Below are 15,310 nucleotides of genomic sequence, written 5' to 3' on the forward strand. Positions count from 1 at the left end.
CCCAAGGTCACAAGTGGGAAGCAGTAGGACTAGGATCTGAATTCCTGTTTGCTAGGCCCCGATTTTCTTCCGTTTTCACTACTTCCCTCTAATATCCTGCCTACTGCTACATGTATGTAAATTCGACTACTGAAAAATAAACAAATGCTTCACTGTCTGTGCTGGACATTCAGATCCGTTCCCAGCCCTAGTCTGCCCCCCTCAGTAGTTCTGGCAATGTCTGTGTGCCCATGAACCTCAGGAAGAGAACCTAAGATTCTTTTCGTCTTTTGTGTTTAGTACTAAAATATAACCATGTAATTTTCTGGATATAAATATACAGCAATGGGACATATTTCAATGAATGCTATGTATATTTAAACTAATGCTGCTCACGACGCAGCAGTGGGCATGAAAATTAAGGTTTTACTCAACAGGAAGCAAAACGGGAATCAGAAGTGTGGTGGAGCAGCTAAAAATAGCGAGTGGGGACTTGGGCTGCTGGAACCAAAGTCTGGGCCTTGGAAAGAGGAAGGGGGTGATGGTCCCATCTCCTCTGTGCCCATCAGACCACTCCAGGAGTTCTGGGTCTACTTTCAGACATATATTCTGAAAAAGGATGTAGAAAATTAGAGCTTGTCCAACACAAAGTGGCTAGGACTGGGAGGAAAGGGGGAAATTTCAAATCATATCTTGATGAGGGACAATTAAAGGGACCAGGGAGACTTCCGTGGAGAAGCTTCAGTGGTCCAGACCACTGGCTCTAACTATGTGAAGGGCTTTCCTGAAGAGGGGGAGTAGACTTATCCTGTGTTACTCCAGAGGGGAGACCTGGAAATGATAGGGCGACACACTTGACTTAAGAAAGAACTTTCTGACTTCCCTGGTAGTGCAGTGGTTAAGAATCCGCCTGCTGATGCACAGGACAAGGGTTCGAGCCCTGGTCCAGAAGATCCCACATGCCGCAGAGCAACTAAGCCTGTGCACCACAACTACTGAGCCTGTGCTCTAGAGCCTGTGAGCCGCAACTACTGAGCCCGAGTGCCACAACTACTGAAGCCCACGCACCGCAGCAAGAGAAGCCACCGCAATAAGAAGCCCGTGCACCACAACAAAGACTAGCCCCTGCTCACCGCAACTAGAGAGAAAGCCCGTGTGCAGCAACGAAGACCCAATGCAGCCAAAAAATAATAAATAGATAAGTAAATTTTTTTAAAAAAGAAAGAACTTTCTGACAGTTTGGATTGTCTATCCGTGGCATGAGCTGCCTTAATGGGTAGTGAGCTCCCTGTGACTACAATGTGCAAGCAGAGGCAATCTGGGGACTTGATGAGAAAACTGAAGTGATTCAAGCATCAGTTTGGAGGTGGAACTAGATGCCTTTTAAAATCTTTTTGGACCTTCAGTTCTAAGACTCCATAAACAAACAAACGCATATGGAGTGTTGATACATTCGCCACTTACCGGGGGGTTGGGGATAATTGCATTTGGATTCCTGGCAGGATGAGAGTTGTGGTGACATCACATATCCTACAGCCAAGGGCTGTGTAGTCTAATGCAGGGAGCACCCAATGGTCTCCCTTCTCTCTGATTCTGCCTCCCTCTTCTCATTTTTTCCAATTATGCCCCCAGAAAACCCCAAGACCTTCTCTTCAGCTCAGGGGACAGAGGACTGTCACGAGCAAAGCAGAGCCTTCTTCAGCAGATGGGCGTAGGAAGGGGACAACCCAGTACCATGAATCTTTTTTGTCCTGTCTTTTCACTCTTGGTCTGCAAACATTTCCAGGCCTCAGATGTGCTACCTGGAGATGGCTTTGTTTACGGTTCCACCAAGCATCCTCCTCCTTGGAGAGCGTCTAGTTTTCCACGTGCCAGACTTGGAGGCTGGGGGACAGGTGACTTCTCAGGGGGCACACATACCAGTGTGGACATTTCTAGATGAAACCCACGAGCAATGCTGTCCATGTCCAAATCCCCAGATTCTATGTATATGCTACCTTATGTAGCAAAAGGGACTTTGTGGGTATGATTAAGTTAAAGATCTTGAGACGGGAAGATTATCCTGGATTATCTGAGTGGGCCTAATGGAATTGTGAAGGTCCTTTTAAGGCAACAGGAGGGTCAGAGGGAGAGACAGCAATGTGATGACAGAAGCAGAGGGTGGAGCTATGAGGCTTGAAAATGGAGGTGGGGGCCACGAGTCAAGGAATGAAGGTACCGCTAGAGGCTGGAAAAGGCTAGGAAACAGATTCTCCCTTAGATCCTCCAGAAGGAACACAGTTCTGCTGACACCTTGCAGTAGCCCTGTAAAGCCCGTTTCAGACGTCTAGCCTCCAGAACTGTAAGGTTATAAATGCATGTGGGTTTTTTCCCAATGTTTTTTCATTGTGGGAAAGTACACACCACATTTACTATCTTAACCACTTTTTTTTTTTTTTTTTTGCGGTAGGCGGGCCTCTCACTGTTGTGGCCTCTCCCGTTGCAGAACACAGGCTCTGGACGCACAGGCTCAGCGGCCATGGCTCACGGGCCCAGCCGCTCCGCGGCACGTGGGATCTTCCCGGACCGGGGCACAAACCCGTGTCCCCTGTATCGGCAGGCGGACTCTCAACCACTGCGCCACCAGGGAAGCCCTATCTTAACCATTTTTAAGTGTACAGTTCAGTAGTGTTAAGTGCATTCGTAATGTGCAACCATCAACACCATCCATCTCTGTAATTCTTTGGATCTTGTACACACTAAATGATAACTCCCCACTCCCTACTCGCCCCAGTCCCTGGCAACCACTATGTGTCTTTCTGTCTCTATGAATTTGACCACTCTAGGTGCCCCATATAAGTGGAATCATGCAGTGTTTGGCTTTTTGTGACTGGCTTCTTTCACTTAGCATAATGCCCTCAAGGCTTATCCATGTTGTAGCAGGTGTCACAATGTGCTTTCTTTTTTTTTTTTTTTTTTTTTTTGCGGTATGCGGGCCTCTCACTGTTGTGGCCTCTCCCATTGCGGAGCACAGGCTCCGGAGGCGCAGGCTCAGCGGCCATGGCTCACGGGCCCAGCCGCTCCGCAGCATGTGGGATCTTCCCAGACGGGGGCACGAACCCGTGTCCCCTGCATCGGCAGGCGGACTCTCAACCACTGCGCCACCAGGGAAGCCCTGTGCTTCCTTTTTAAGGCTGCATAATATTCCATTGTATGGATGGACCACATGTTCTTTATCCATTCATCTGTTGATGGACACTTGGGTTGTTTCCACCTTTTAGCTATTGTGAATAATGCTGCTCTTTGAGACTTAGCTTTCAATTCTTTGGGGTTTATACCCAGAAGTAAGATTGCTGGATCATATGGTCATGCTATTTTTAATTTCTTTAGGAGTCTCCATACTGTTTTACAGTGGCTGCACCATTTTACATTCCATCCAACAATGCACAAGGGTTCCAATTTCTCCACATCCTTGTCAACACTCGTTATTTTCTGTTTCTTGGATAGTAACCATCCTAATGGGTGCGAAGTGGTAATTTGTATTGTCTTAAGCCACTACGTTTTTTTTTTTAATTTTATTGATTGATTTTTGGCTGCATTGGGTCTTCATTGCTTTGCGTGGGCTTTCTCTAGTTGCGGTGAGCAGGGGCTATTCCTTGATGCGGTGCGAGGGCTTCTCATTATTGAAGCCACTAAGTTTGTAGTAATTTGTTATGACAACGATAAGAAATGAATTCATTCCCTCACTCACTACACTGGTCTCTGTTTTTCAAACAAGCCAAGTTCGTTCTCACTTCAGGGCCTTTGCACATGCTCTTTCATGTGCTCAAATGCTCTCCTGGCTCTTAGTATAGTGGCCACGTTCTTAGCCATCAGGTCTCCAGCTCAGATGCTGCTCCTCATAAGGGCCTTCCCAGGTCACCTGTTCCTGTTACTTCTTTCAGTGCACTCCCCTGTTTGTGTCTTTACTTATCTAGCTGTCACTCTTACTAGACTACAAGCTCCCTGAGGGCAGGGACCTGCCATATCCCAGCACTTAGGATAGAGCCTGGCACACAGTTGGTACCCAGAAATACTTGTTTAGTCCCTGCTCTCCACAGCTGGTGTCTCTGGTGTGGGGAAGGAAAGGCTGTGGAGGGTTTGAGGAGGTGCTAAACAAACACCAGCTGTCTCACTTCGCACAGCTGAGGCAGCACTGGGACCAGTGCCAACCACCCAACTTGATGGGGCAGGGGTGTTCCTGGATTTACCACCCCCCACCCCCAGTGCACGTCTGCAGAAGGTACAGGATGACCGAAGGGCTCTGGGGGGCTAGGGGTAGGGTGGGGACTGGACCTCATCCATCCCCAAGGGCAGTTCCAGAGGTGCAGGAGAGCAGGTCCCTCTTGGGTGGACCCCACTGAGCGGCGCTGCTCCTTCCTGGCCCGTAAGTCCCTCTCTTTCCTCCTCATTTCCACCGAGGATGGCAGCGGTGCATAATGACTATTCTTAACTAGTTCCCAACTCCAGCTTCAATAAGCTGCTGTGAAGCCTCCAAGGCACGTCCTTACTGGCCCCTGGTGGACAACCCTGTGTAGGGTTCCTCTAGTCTGTTGGCGAAGAGGCCACGTCCCAGAGCAGAATACTGTCCCCCTGCTAGCTGTCCTGGGAAACAGCCCACATCTAGACGGATGGTTTTAATTAGGGGACAGCTGAGTAGGTCCAAAATCCTGGATGGCTACCCGCAAAGCAATGTAACTTCAGTCCTCCGTGGCATTCGGGTGCCATGCCATCTCGCCCCAGTTCTCTTTTCCCACACTCAGCATGGGGTGCACGGCAGCAAGCTCGCTGCCTAAACACACATCCCCCCAGGGAAAGGAATGCCGGTTCCCTGACCCCTTCTGGCTGGCATCCCATTTTCTACAATGATCCTCCTTGGATCTTCCCCAACACTTGGCTTCAGTGGGGCCTGGGAAGAAAGGGTGGCAGCGGCCAAACAGTGGAAGCCCTTGCATGCTGTGGCGAAGAATGCAGATGTTATTCCAAGAAAGTGGGAAGAGGGGTTATGCCAGAGTGTCATCAACCATTTACGGTTTCGAAAGTGGAGGAAATGAGCACCCTCAGACATTGCTGAGAGGACGGAATATTGGTACAATTTCTGTAGAAGGAAGTTTGGCAACATCTTTCAAAATGACTACTGCACATATCTTTGATGCAGCAATCCTACTTCTAGGAATTTAACCTACTGACATACTTGCATCCGTGGAAAATGTCTTATGTAAAAAGCTATTTATTGCAGTGTTGATTTCAATAGTAAATACTGGAAACAGCCCAGGTGTCCTTCATTGCGGGGATGATTAATAAATGATAGTACATCCCTTCAAAGGAATACTCCACAGTCATAAAAAGAAACAAAAAACTGAGAAAGCTATGTATCAATATGGAATGATACCTAAAATATTTTGTTGAGTGGAGAATCAAGGTTATTGTCAGTGGATATAGTGTGCTACAATAAATATAAAGAGGTGGGGAGAAAATAATACTTTACTCTGCGTGGAATAATTCTGAGGCTTCCAGGGAGAGGAACTGAGTGACTGGGGAGTAGGTCTGGGAAGGCTTGCTCTTGCGTAATCCCTTTTGTACATTTAAAATTTTGTTATGGCCTGAATGTTTGTGTCCCTCCCAAATCCATATGTTAAAGCCCTAACCCCTAAGGTGATGGTATTCGGAGGTGGGACGTTTGGGAGGTAATTAGGTTTATATGAGGTCATGAGAGTGGTCGCCCCATGATAGGATTACTGTTATAAAAAGAGGAAGAGACCAGAATCATGTGAAGACATAGCAAGAAGGTGGCCTTCTGCAAGCCAGGAAGAGGGTCCTCACCAGGAACCAAATCTGCCAGCAATTTGATATTGGACTTCCCAGCCTCTAGAACTTTAAGAAAGAAGTGTCTGGGTTTTTTTGTTTGTTTGTTTTTGGGCGCGCCCCGAGGGATGCGGGATCTTAGTTCCCTGACCAGGGATTGAACTCGAGCCCCCTGCATTCAAAGCACGGAATCTTAACCGCTGGACCTCCAGGGAAGTCCCATGAAGTGTCTGTTGTTTAAGCCCCGTGGTGTATGGTATTTTGTTACAGCAGCCCAAGTGGACGAAGACATATGTGCAAGTAATACTATTTTTAAAAGTAAATAAAATTAAGGAAATGTGTTTACTCAATTATTTTTTTATGAAAGCATCTCTAACTTACAGTAAAAAGTTAATCTTAAGTATAATTGGCAAGTTTAACACACATATATATGTATGTATATCTCTCATGTGACTTTCACCCAGATGAAGAGAATTTCTAGCATCCCTTCAGGTCCTCTCCTGCCCTTTCTCAGTTTCCACCTTGCCCCACCCCAAGCCATTCCCCTCCCTCCTACCCCCCCATAACCTTTATTCTGACAGCTGTTATCATGAATTCATTTCGACCATTCTTGAACTTCATAAAAATGGAATCATATAGTAGTAAGCTTTTATGTATGGCTTCCCTCATTCAATATATTATCTATGAGATTCATTGACATTGTTTTAAGTAGCAGTAGTTTGTCCTGTTGTTGTTATTACTGCTGTGTGTAACATTGGGTTGTATAAATAAATCATAATTTATGTTTCCATGTTCCTGTTGATTAACATTTGGTTGTTTTCCTTTTTTTTTTTTTTGTTCTTTTCCTTTGGTTATTATAAATGAAACGTCAATGCACATTCTTATACATGATTTGTATGTGTGTGTGTGTGTGTGTGTGTGTGTGTGTGTATACATCTGCATTGGGTATTTACATCTAGGAGTGGAGGACAGGTGTGTGTGGTGGACACAGTGATGCACCGTTCAGATCGCCCTTTAGAAACAAAGGCCTATTTTCCCAGCTGCTAGGCATGCTACCTGCAGAAAGCCCTCCCCTATGGGTGCTCTATGGAGATTGGCTCGGCTAAAGAGAGCTGCCTTGCTTGAGGTCACAACACTTTCCTGGGTGGCCCACATTCAATGACATAAACTGGGAGCATAAAGGTGCATCCCTCACCCCAACTTGTGACAATTCTGAAGGATCATGGCAGCTTCAAACTGCCCAGGGGTCGACTTGTAAGCAGCTCCTTTGCCTCTTTTCTGTTTGATAATCCCTGTTTTCTTTAGACATTAATCAAGGAAATGAGAGCATTAGAAAACATTTAATTTAGCTCCTGACTTCTGCTTTACTGGGTATATACAACATTTTAGGCAGTCCAGTGGTTAGGACTCGGCCCTTTCACAGCTGTGGCCCAGGGTCAATCCCTGGTTGGGGAACTAAGATCCCACAAGCCATGCAGCGTGGCCAAAAGAAAAAAAATATATATAACACTTTTCCTGTTTCCTGAAAGGAACCTGTTGAGTCCTTTCCTGAATTAGAAGGAGTAAGAATAAAGAATTAAGCAGTTAAAGAATGACTGACCCTCTGCCCCTAGCTTACCCTTAGTAAACTTGCAGGCAGACCACGTGAACAAGACCGCATCCCAAGTAAGACCAAGAGAAGTCAGCAGGTCTGCACGCAATGGAAAGATGACAAAGAATCTGACCTGTTGCCTTAATGATTAACTGAGATCGTTCCCCTTTTTCCCTTCAAATATTGTCATGACTGAGCAAAATCTTCGGAGTTGGTCTCTCAACATTAAGTCCACCGTCTCCCCAGATTGCCGGCTTTTCTGAATAAAGTACCTTTCTTCTCTACCAAAGCTTGTCCCTCGATTAATTGGCTGTTTAGTGACGCGAGGGGCTGAACCTGCATTCGGTTACAGAGGCCTTCACCGAGAAGAAGACTAGGGTACGGCATAAGGACAGGCATGTGGACAAGTGGTGTAAAACAGAGATCCCATAATAGATAAACCCTCACATATGTGGTCAATTGATTTTTGACAGAGTGCCAATGCCATTCAATGGGGAAAGAATAATCTTTTCAACAAATAATGCTGGGAAAGCTGGATGTCACATGCAAAAGAATGAAGTTGGATGCTTATACTGTGGGGCCTTTAGGGACTTTCCACCCCCTCACTTGTTCCCGTAAACCAATTCTTCTCCCTATCGTGCGCCACTCCTTCTCCCTATCGAAACCAATTCTTGGAGTTTTTCAGTTGACGGGGACTTGCCAGACAGCGGGTAATTTTCCAGTTGCCCGTAACAGGTATACGCCCTAACCGCCACAATGAACAAACAACTATAACGGCCAGAAGGTGGGACAAAAGTTCCTAAGCCAATGAATTCAAAAGTCACCACATTTACCCAATCATTGTGAGCATAGACCCGCCCTATGAGTAAATAAACCTATAAAAAGTATGTGATTCCGCTTTTAGGGGTTCCCCATCGGCCTCCTGCGTGAGGTTCAGGGAACCCCGGTGCATCGGCTCCTAATAAACCTCTTGCGTGTTGCAGCGGCTCTCGACTCTTGGCGGTTCTTGGGCGAGTTGGAATCCCTCGTAGACCGTTTGGGTCTAACATTTGGGGGCTCGTCCGGGATCCCCACTCGCCCCCGGGTCACAAGAACATCGGGAGTCGGAGGTATCAGGTAGGCTCGAGCCCAATTGTCTGTTTGTTTGTCGTTTGTTTGTTGCTAGCCGCCATTAGGAAAAAGCCGTGCGAACCGGCTTGCTGTGAAATCTGTATTGGACTCCTGGCTAGGCAGACGTGCCGAAAGCTGGTGTCCATGGGCCCCGGGGGACGCCCTGGTGGTCCATCTGGAAGGAGAAACAAATTTTGTCTCCCCTTCATCTGGTTCTGGCAGGTTATATAAGCTGCCATCTGAATTTGAGTTGGTTTCGGGTTTAAGTTCGCGGCGGCAATATCAATGTGTGTCTTTTGAAATTTTATTGTTTTTCTGTACTATTATCTTTCTTTTGACGGACGACAATGGGACAAACTATGACGACTCCTCTTTCTCTTACCCTAAGCCACTGGACCGAAGTTAGGGCTAGGGCCCACAACCTTTCGGTAGAAGTAAGGAAAGGAAAATGGCAAACGCTGTGTACCTCTGAGTGGCCTACATTTCAGACAGGGTGGCCACCCGAAGGATCTTTTCTGTTAGATAAGGTTGGGCTAGTCAAGTCTAGGTTCTTTAACACAGGACCCCACGGACACCCAGACCAGATACCATATATCCTGGTCTGGGAAGATCTAGTTCTCTCCCCGCCTCCGTGGGTCCGGCCCTTTGTTTCCTCAACAGGCACGTCTGCATGCGCTCCAGCACAATCGGAGATATTGGCCCTGAAGAAAACCCCAGACACGGAAAAGTCATCTGCTGCCCCGGACCCGCCAAAGGCGATATATCCTGACCTGCAGTCTGATTTGCTTCTTCTAGATTCCCCACCTCCTTATCCTCCGGCCCTAAATCCCATGTCGCCCCTAGGACCCCCAACTTCACAACCCTCCGCACCAATAGGGCCACCTGTTATGGCGGAAAGGGGGGATCCCTCGGCGGGCACCAGAAGCCGGAGGGCTGTTTCCCCAGATTCTACTGCTTTACCCCTTAGAGAATATGGCCCCCCCGATAACCACGGGAATAGACCCCTTCAATACTGGCCCTTTTCCTCTGCAGATCTTTATAATTGGAAGATGCATAACCCTACTTTCTCTAAAAACCCACAGGCTCTTACTGCTTTAATAGAGTCTCTTGTCTTCTCCCACCAACCCACCTGGGATGATTGTCAACAACTCCTCCAGACTCTCCTCACAATTGAGGAGAGGCAACGGGTTCTCCTGGAGGCTAAAAAGAATGTGTTAGCCGCCAATGGACAACCTACCCAGTTGCCTAACGAGATTGATGCCGGGTTTCCACTCGTCAGGCCGAATTGGGACTTTAATACCCCGGAAGGTAAGGAGCACCTGAAAATGTATCGCCAGGCTCTGGTGGCGGGTCTCCATGGAACGGCCAGGCGCCCCACGAATTTGGCTAAGGTAAGAGAGGTAACTCAGGGGCCCCAGGAATTGCCAACCGTGTTCCTAGAACGCTTAATGGAGGCTTTTAGACGATTCACTCCTTATGATCCAACCTCTGAGGAACATAAGGCCACCATAGCAATGGCCTTTATTGACCAGGCGGCCCCTGATATTAGAAAGAAGTTACAAAGGCTGGATGGCCTACAAGGTTTCTCCCTTCAGGACTTAGTAAAAGAGGCAGATAAGGTATATAATAAGAGGGAGACAGAAGAAGAAAGAGAAGAAAGAAAGCAGAAGGAACAAGAGGCTCGTGAGGTAAGATGAGATAAGAGGCAAGAAAGACATTTGAGTAAGATACTGGCCACTGTAGTCAGAGGAGGAAACAGTAGAGACAGAAATAGACAGGAAGGGCGAACAACGGATAGAAGGCGGCCATTAGACAAGGACCAATGTGCCTACTGTAAAGAAAAAGGTCATTGGGCAAGAGAATGCCCTAAAAAAAGGAACGGGGGAAGGATCACTAAGCCTTTTCATCTGTACGTGGCCGAGAATAAAGGTATTGCAAAGGGAGTACTAACTCAGAAACTGGGCCCCTGGAATCGCCCGGTTGCGTACCTATCAAAGAAATTGGATCCTGTGGCAGCAGGATGGCCCGCCTGTTTAAAAATAATCGCCGCGGTGGCCGCTTTGGTCAAAGATGCTGACAAACTGACTTTGGGGCAGAACCTAACGATAACAGCCCCCCATGCATTAGAAAGTGTAATTCGCCAGCCACCCGACAGATGGCTAACAAATGCCAGGATGACTCATTACCAAGCCCTGCTGTTAAACTCAGATCGTATTAAGTTTACCTCAGCCACAGGACTCAACCCGGCCACCTTGCTACCCGACCCTGACCTGGAAAGCACTACCGTCATCCATGATTGTCAGGAAGTACTGGCTGCAGCACACGGTAGCAGACCAGACTTGATGGATCAGCCCCTCCCCAACGCCGACGTTACCTGGTTTACTGACGGAAGCAGTTTCCTAGAGGAAGGTAAGCGTCGGGCGGGAGCTGCCGTGGTAGACGGGAAAGAGGTCATCTGGGCAGCCACATTACCGCAAGGGACATCGGCCCAACGGGCTGAACTAATCGCCATGACTAGAGCATTGGAACTAGCAGAAAACAAAAAGGTAAACATCTATACGGACAGTAGATACGCATTTGCTACCGCCCAGGTCCATGGGGCCATTTACCAACAAAGAGGGTTGCTCACCTCGGCGGGCAAAGAAATTAAAAACAAAGAAGAAATAGTGGCACTGCTAGCTGCCCTCATGCTCCCCACTAAAGTCAGCATCATTCATTGCCCCGGACACCAGAAGGACAATACCCCGGTGACAAGAGGCAACAACATGGCAGATAGGGTGGCACGAGAAGTGGCTCTACGGGAAATCATACTAGAACTATCAGATGAGAGTCCTGGGAAACCAAATGATAGGGGAACAATTACCCCAGCCATAACTAAAGTAACATTATCTCCTCAACAAGCAAAATCCATGCTACAACAGATTCACAGATGGACACGCTTGGGAACCAAAAAGATGGTGTCCCTACTACACAAGACAGGTTATGATACCCCTGGACTAACTAAATTAGCTGAGCAGATTGCACGAGAGTGCATTCCATGCCAACAGGTAAACTCCCATAAAGGAAAACTTGAGGTCGGAAAAAGGCTCAGAGGAGACCGCCCAGGAGCCTACTGGGAGGTCGACTTCACTGAAATACGCCCTGGAAGGTACGGTAACAGGTATCTTCTAGTTTTTATAGATACCTTCTCAGGATGGGTAGAAGCTTTCCCGACGAAGAAGGAGACAGCTAGTGTGGTGGCCAAAAAGATCTTAAAAGAAATTTTCCCCCGGTTCGGGGCACCAAAGGTAATAGGATCAGATAATGGTCCCGCCTTCGTCGCCCAGGTAAGTCAGGGTGTGGCCAAATACCTGGGGACTGATTGGAAATTACATTGTGCCTATAGACCCCAGAGTTCAGGACAGGTAGACAGAATGAATAGAACTCTAAAAGAGACCCTAACTAAATTGTCCATAGAGACTGGCGGTACAGATTGGACGGTGCTCCTTCCCTTAGCCCTGTTCCGGGCTAGAAATACCCCCTCCCGCTATTATCTTACTCCATTTAAAATACTATACGGGGCCCCACCTCCTCTTTTTACACTAAGGGAGAAATTAAGTCCTGACTGCCAGAATAACACTGACTTATATGCTAGGCTGTTGGGACTCCAGTTGGTCCAAAAGGAGGTGTGGTCCCAGCTGGCAGAGGCTTACCGACCAGGAACACCAGCAGAGGCTCATCCCTTCCAAGTCGGAGATTCCGTGTACGTCCGTCGGCACCGAACCCAGACTCTAGAGCCTCGGTGAAAAGGACCATACATCGTCCTGCTCACCACCCCCACGGCTATAAAGGTAGACGGCATCGCTGCGGGGATCCACGCTTCACACGTGAAGGCCGCACCAGCATCTGCAACATCGGAATGGCGAGCCCAAAAGACCAGCAACCCGCTCAAGCTCAAGCTTCTGCGATCATCAGATTTATAACTTTAACTTTGTTACCCCTACTGACTGTGAGTAATTTTAGTCCTCACCTGCCCCAGCGTTTAACCTGGCAGGTAATTTCCCAAACTGGAGATGTAATATGTCTGTTAGCAATATCGCTCCCCAATGGACCTGGTGGCCAAACCTTTTTCCTGATGTTTGTAAACTGGCCATAGGGGCTCCCGGTTGGGATTTAGAAGACTATTATGATCAACATAATGTTCCAAAAATTTTATCAACTAGAGCTGATTCCTCCGGAAAGGGTTGCAAAAACGGGATTCGGAGGACTGGGCTCAGAGCTCCTGCTTTCTACATATGCCCCGGGTTCCATCGCCACAGGTCCCTTAATTATAAATATGGAGGAACTGAAAACTTTTATTGCAAAAGCTGGGGATATGAAACCACAGGAGACACCTATTGGAAGCCCACCTCTGGCTGGGACTTTATTAAGGTGACAGCCAATTATACACACCCAACAAACCCCTTAACTTATAGGCCTGAATGTACTAAATGGTGCCACCCCCTTAAGATCTCTTTTAGTGAACCAGGAAAAAAAGATAAAAAACTGGATAAATGGCCATTCATGGGGAATCAGGTTTTATAAAGAAGGATATGATGATGGATTACTAATGACCATCAAACTAAAAATTGAAACCCCTACTCCAGTTCCTATAGGCCCCAACCCTGAGATAGGGCACTCTTTGCTACCTTTGGCCCCTCCCACAGCGTTACCAGAGATAAGAAACCAAACTTTTGAGCCAAAAGAAATGACAATCAAGCCCAAGACCCCCCGGGACCGAATGCTCTCATTGGTCCAGGCGGCTTTTGAGGTTTTAAATGCCACAAACCCGGAGGCTACCAAATCATGTTGGCTTTGCTATGCTGCTCCTCCCCCTTATTATGATGCTATAGGATATAATTCTAATTATAATAATGTTAACACTCCAGATCAATGTCGATGGAAACAAGAAGAAAATAGTAAATTGACCCTGGCCTCAGTATTAGGAAACGGTACATGTGTAGGAACGCCCCCCTCATCCCACCGACATCTTTGTGCCAATTTAAGCCTCCCACAGGGCTCAGGGTATCTCCTCCCTCCTCCGGATGGATGGTGGGCATGTAACACAGGATTGACCCCCTGCATTTCTTTAGAGGTCCTTAAAGCTTCAACCGATTTTTGTGTGTTAGTTCAGCTAGTCCCCAGACTCATTTATCATTCAGATTCATCCTTTCTAGATGAATATGAGGGCAGAAGAAGGTTTAAGAGGAAACCCATAACACTCACCCTGGCTGTACTCCTAGGACTAGGAATGGCAGCCGGGGTAAGAACAGGTGCAACAGCCCTCATTCAACAACCCCACTATTATGATGCCTTAAGACAAGCTGTAGATGTTGACCTCCGGGCGTTAGAAAGTTCCATAACTCAGTTAAAAGAATCCCTCACCTCGCTTTCAGAGGTGGTAATGCAAAACAGGAGGGGATTAGATCTGCTGTTCCTTAAGGAGGGCGGACTATGTGCTGCACTAAAAGAAGAATGCTGTTTTTATATTGATCATTCTGGGGCTATTACCAAAACTATGGACAAACTTAGGGAGCGCCTGGACAAAAGACAACAGGAAAGGGAAAATCAAAAAGGATGGTTTCAATCATGGTTTGATAAATCTCCCTGGCTTACTACTTTAGTTTCCACCTTGTTAGGGCCCCTCATTATTTTATTGTTGCTCTTAACTTTTGGACCATGCATTCTGAATCGCCTGATAGCCTTTATTAGAGAACGCATTAGTACGGTACAAGTTTTAATGCTAAGGCAACAATACCAAAACTCGCAAAAAGAAACTGAAATTCCATGATTGAAATTAGTTACAAAAAAAAAGGGGGGGAATGTGGGGCCTTTAGGGACTTTCCACCCCCTCACTTGTTCCCGTAAACCAATTCTTCTCCCTATCGTGCGCCACTCCTTCTCCCTATCGAAACCAATTCTTGGAGTTTTTCAGTTGACGGGGACTTGCCAGACAGCGGGTAATTTTCCAGTTGCCCGTAACAGGTATACGCCCTAACCGCCACAATGAACAAACAACTATAACGGCCAGAAGGTGGGACAAAAGTTCCTAAGCCAATGAATTCAAAAGTCACCACATTTACCCAATCATTGTGAGAATATACCCGCCCTATGAGTAAATAAACCTATAAAAAGTATGTGATTCCGCTTTTAGGGGCTCCCCATCGGCCTCCTGCTTGAGGTTCAGGGAACCCCGGTGCATCGGCTCCTAATAAACCTCTTGCGTGTTGCAACGGCTCTCGACTCTTGGCGGTTCTTGGGCGAGTTGGAATCCCTCGTAGACCGTTTGGGTCTAACATTTGGGGGCTCGTCCGGGATCCCCACTCGCCCCCGGGTCACAAGAACATCGGGAGTCGGAGGTATCAGGTAGGCTCGAGCCCAATTGTCTGTTTGTTTGTCGTTTGTTTGTTGCTAGCCGCCATTAGGAAAAAGCCGTGCGAACCGGCTTGCTGTGAAATCTGTATTGGACTCCTGGCTAGGCAGACGTGCCGAAAGCTGGTGTCCATGGGCCCCGGGGGACGCCCTGGTGGTCCATCTGGAAGGAGAAACAAATTTTGTCTCCCCTTCATCTGGTTCTGGCAGGTTATATAAGCTGCCATCTGAATTTGAGTTGGTTTCGGGTTTAAGTTCGCGGCGGCAATATCAATGTGTGTCTTTTGAAATTTTATTGTTTTTCTGTACTATTATCTTTCTTTTGACGGACGACAATGGGACAAACTATGACGACTCCTCTTTCTCTTACCCTAAGCCACTGGACCGAAGTTAGGGCTAGGGCCCACAACCTTTCGG

The sequence above is a fragment of the Phocoena phocoena genome, chromosome 15 (genome assembly GCF_963924675.1).
Source record: "Phocoena phocoena chromosome 15, mPhoPho1.1, whole genome shotgun sequence".
Lineage (NCBI taxonomy): Eukaryota > Metazoa > Chordata > Mammalia > Artiodactyla > Phocoenidae > Phocoena > Phocoena phocoena.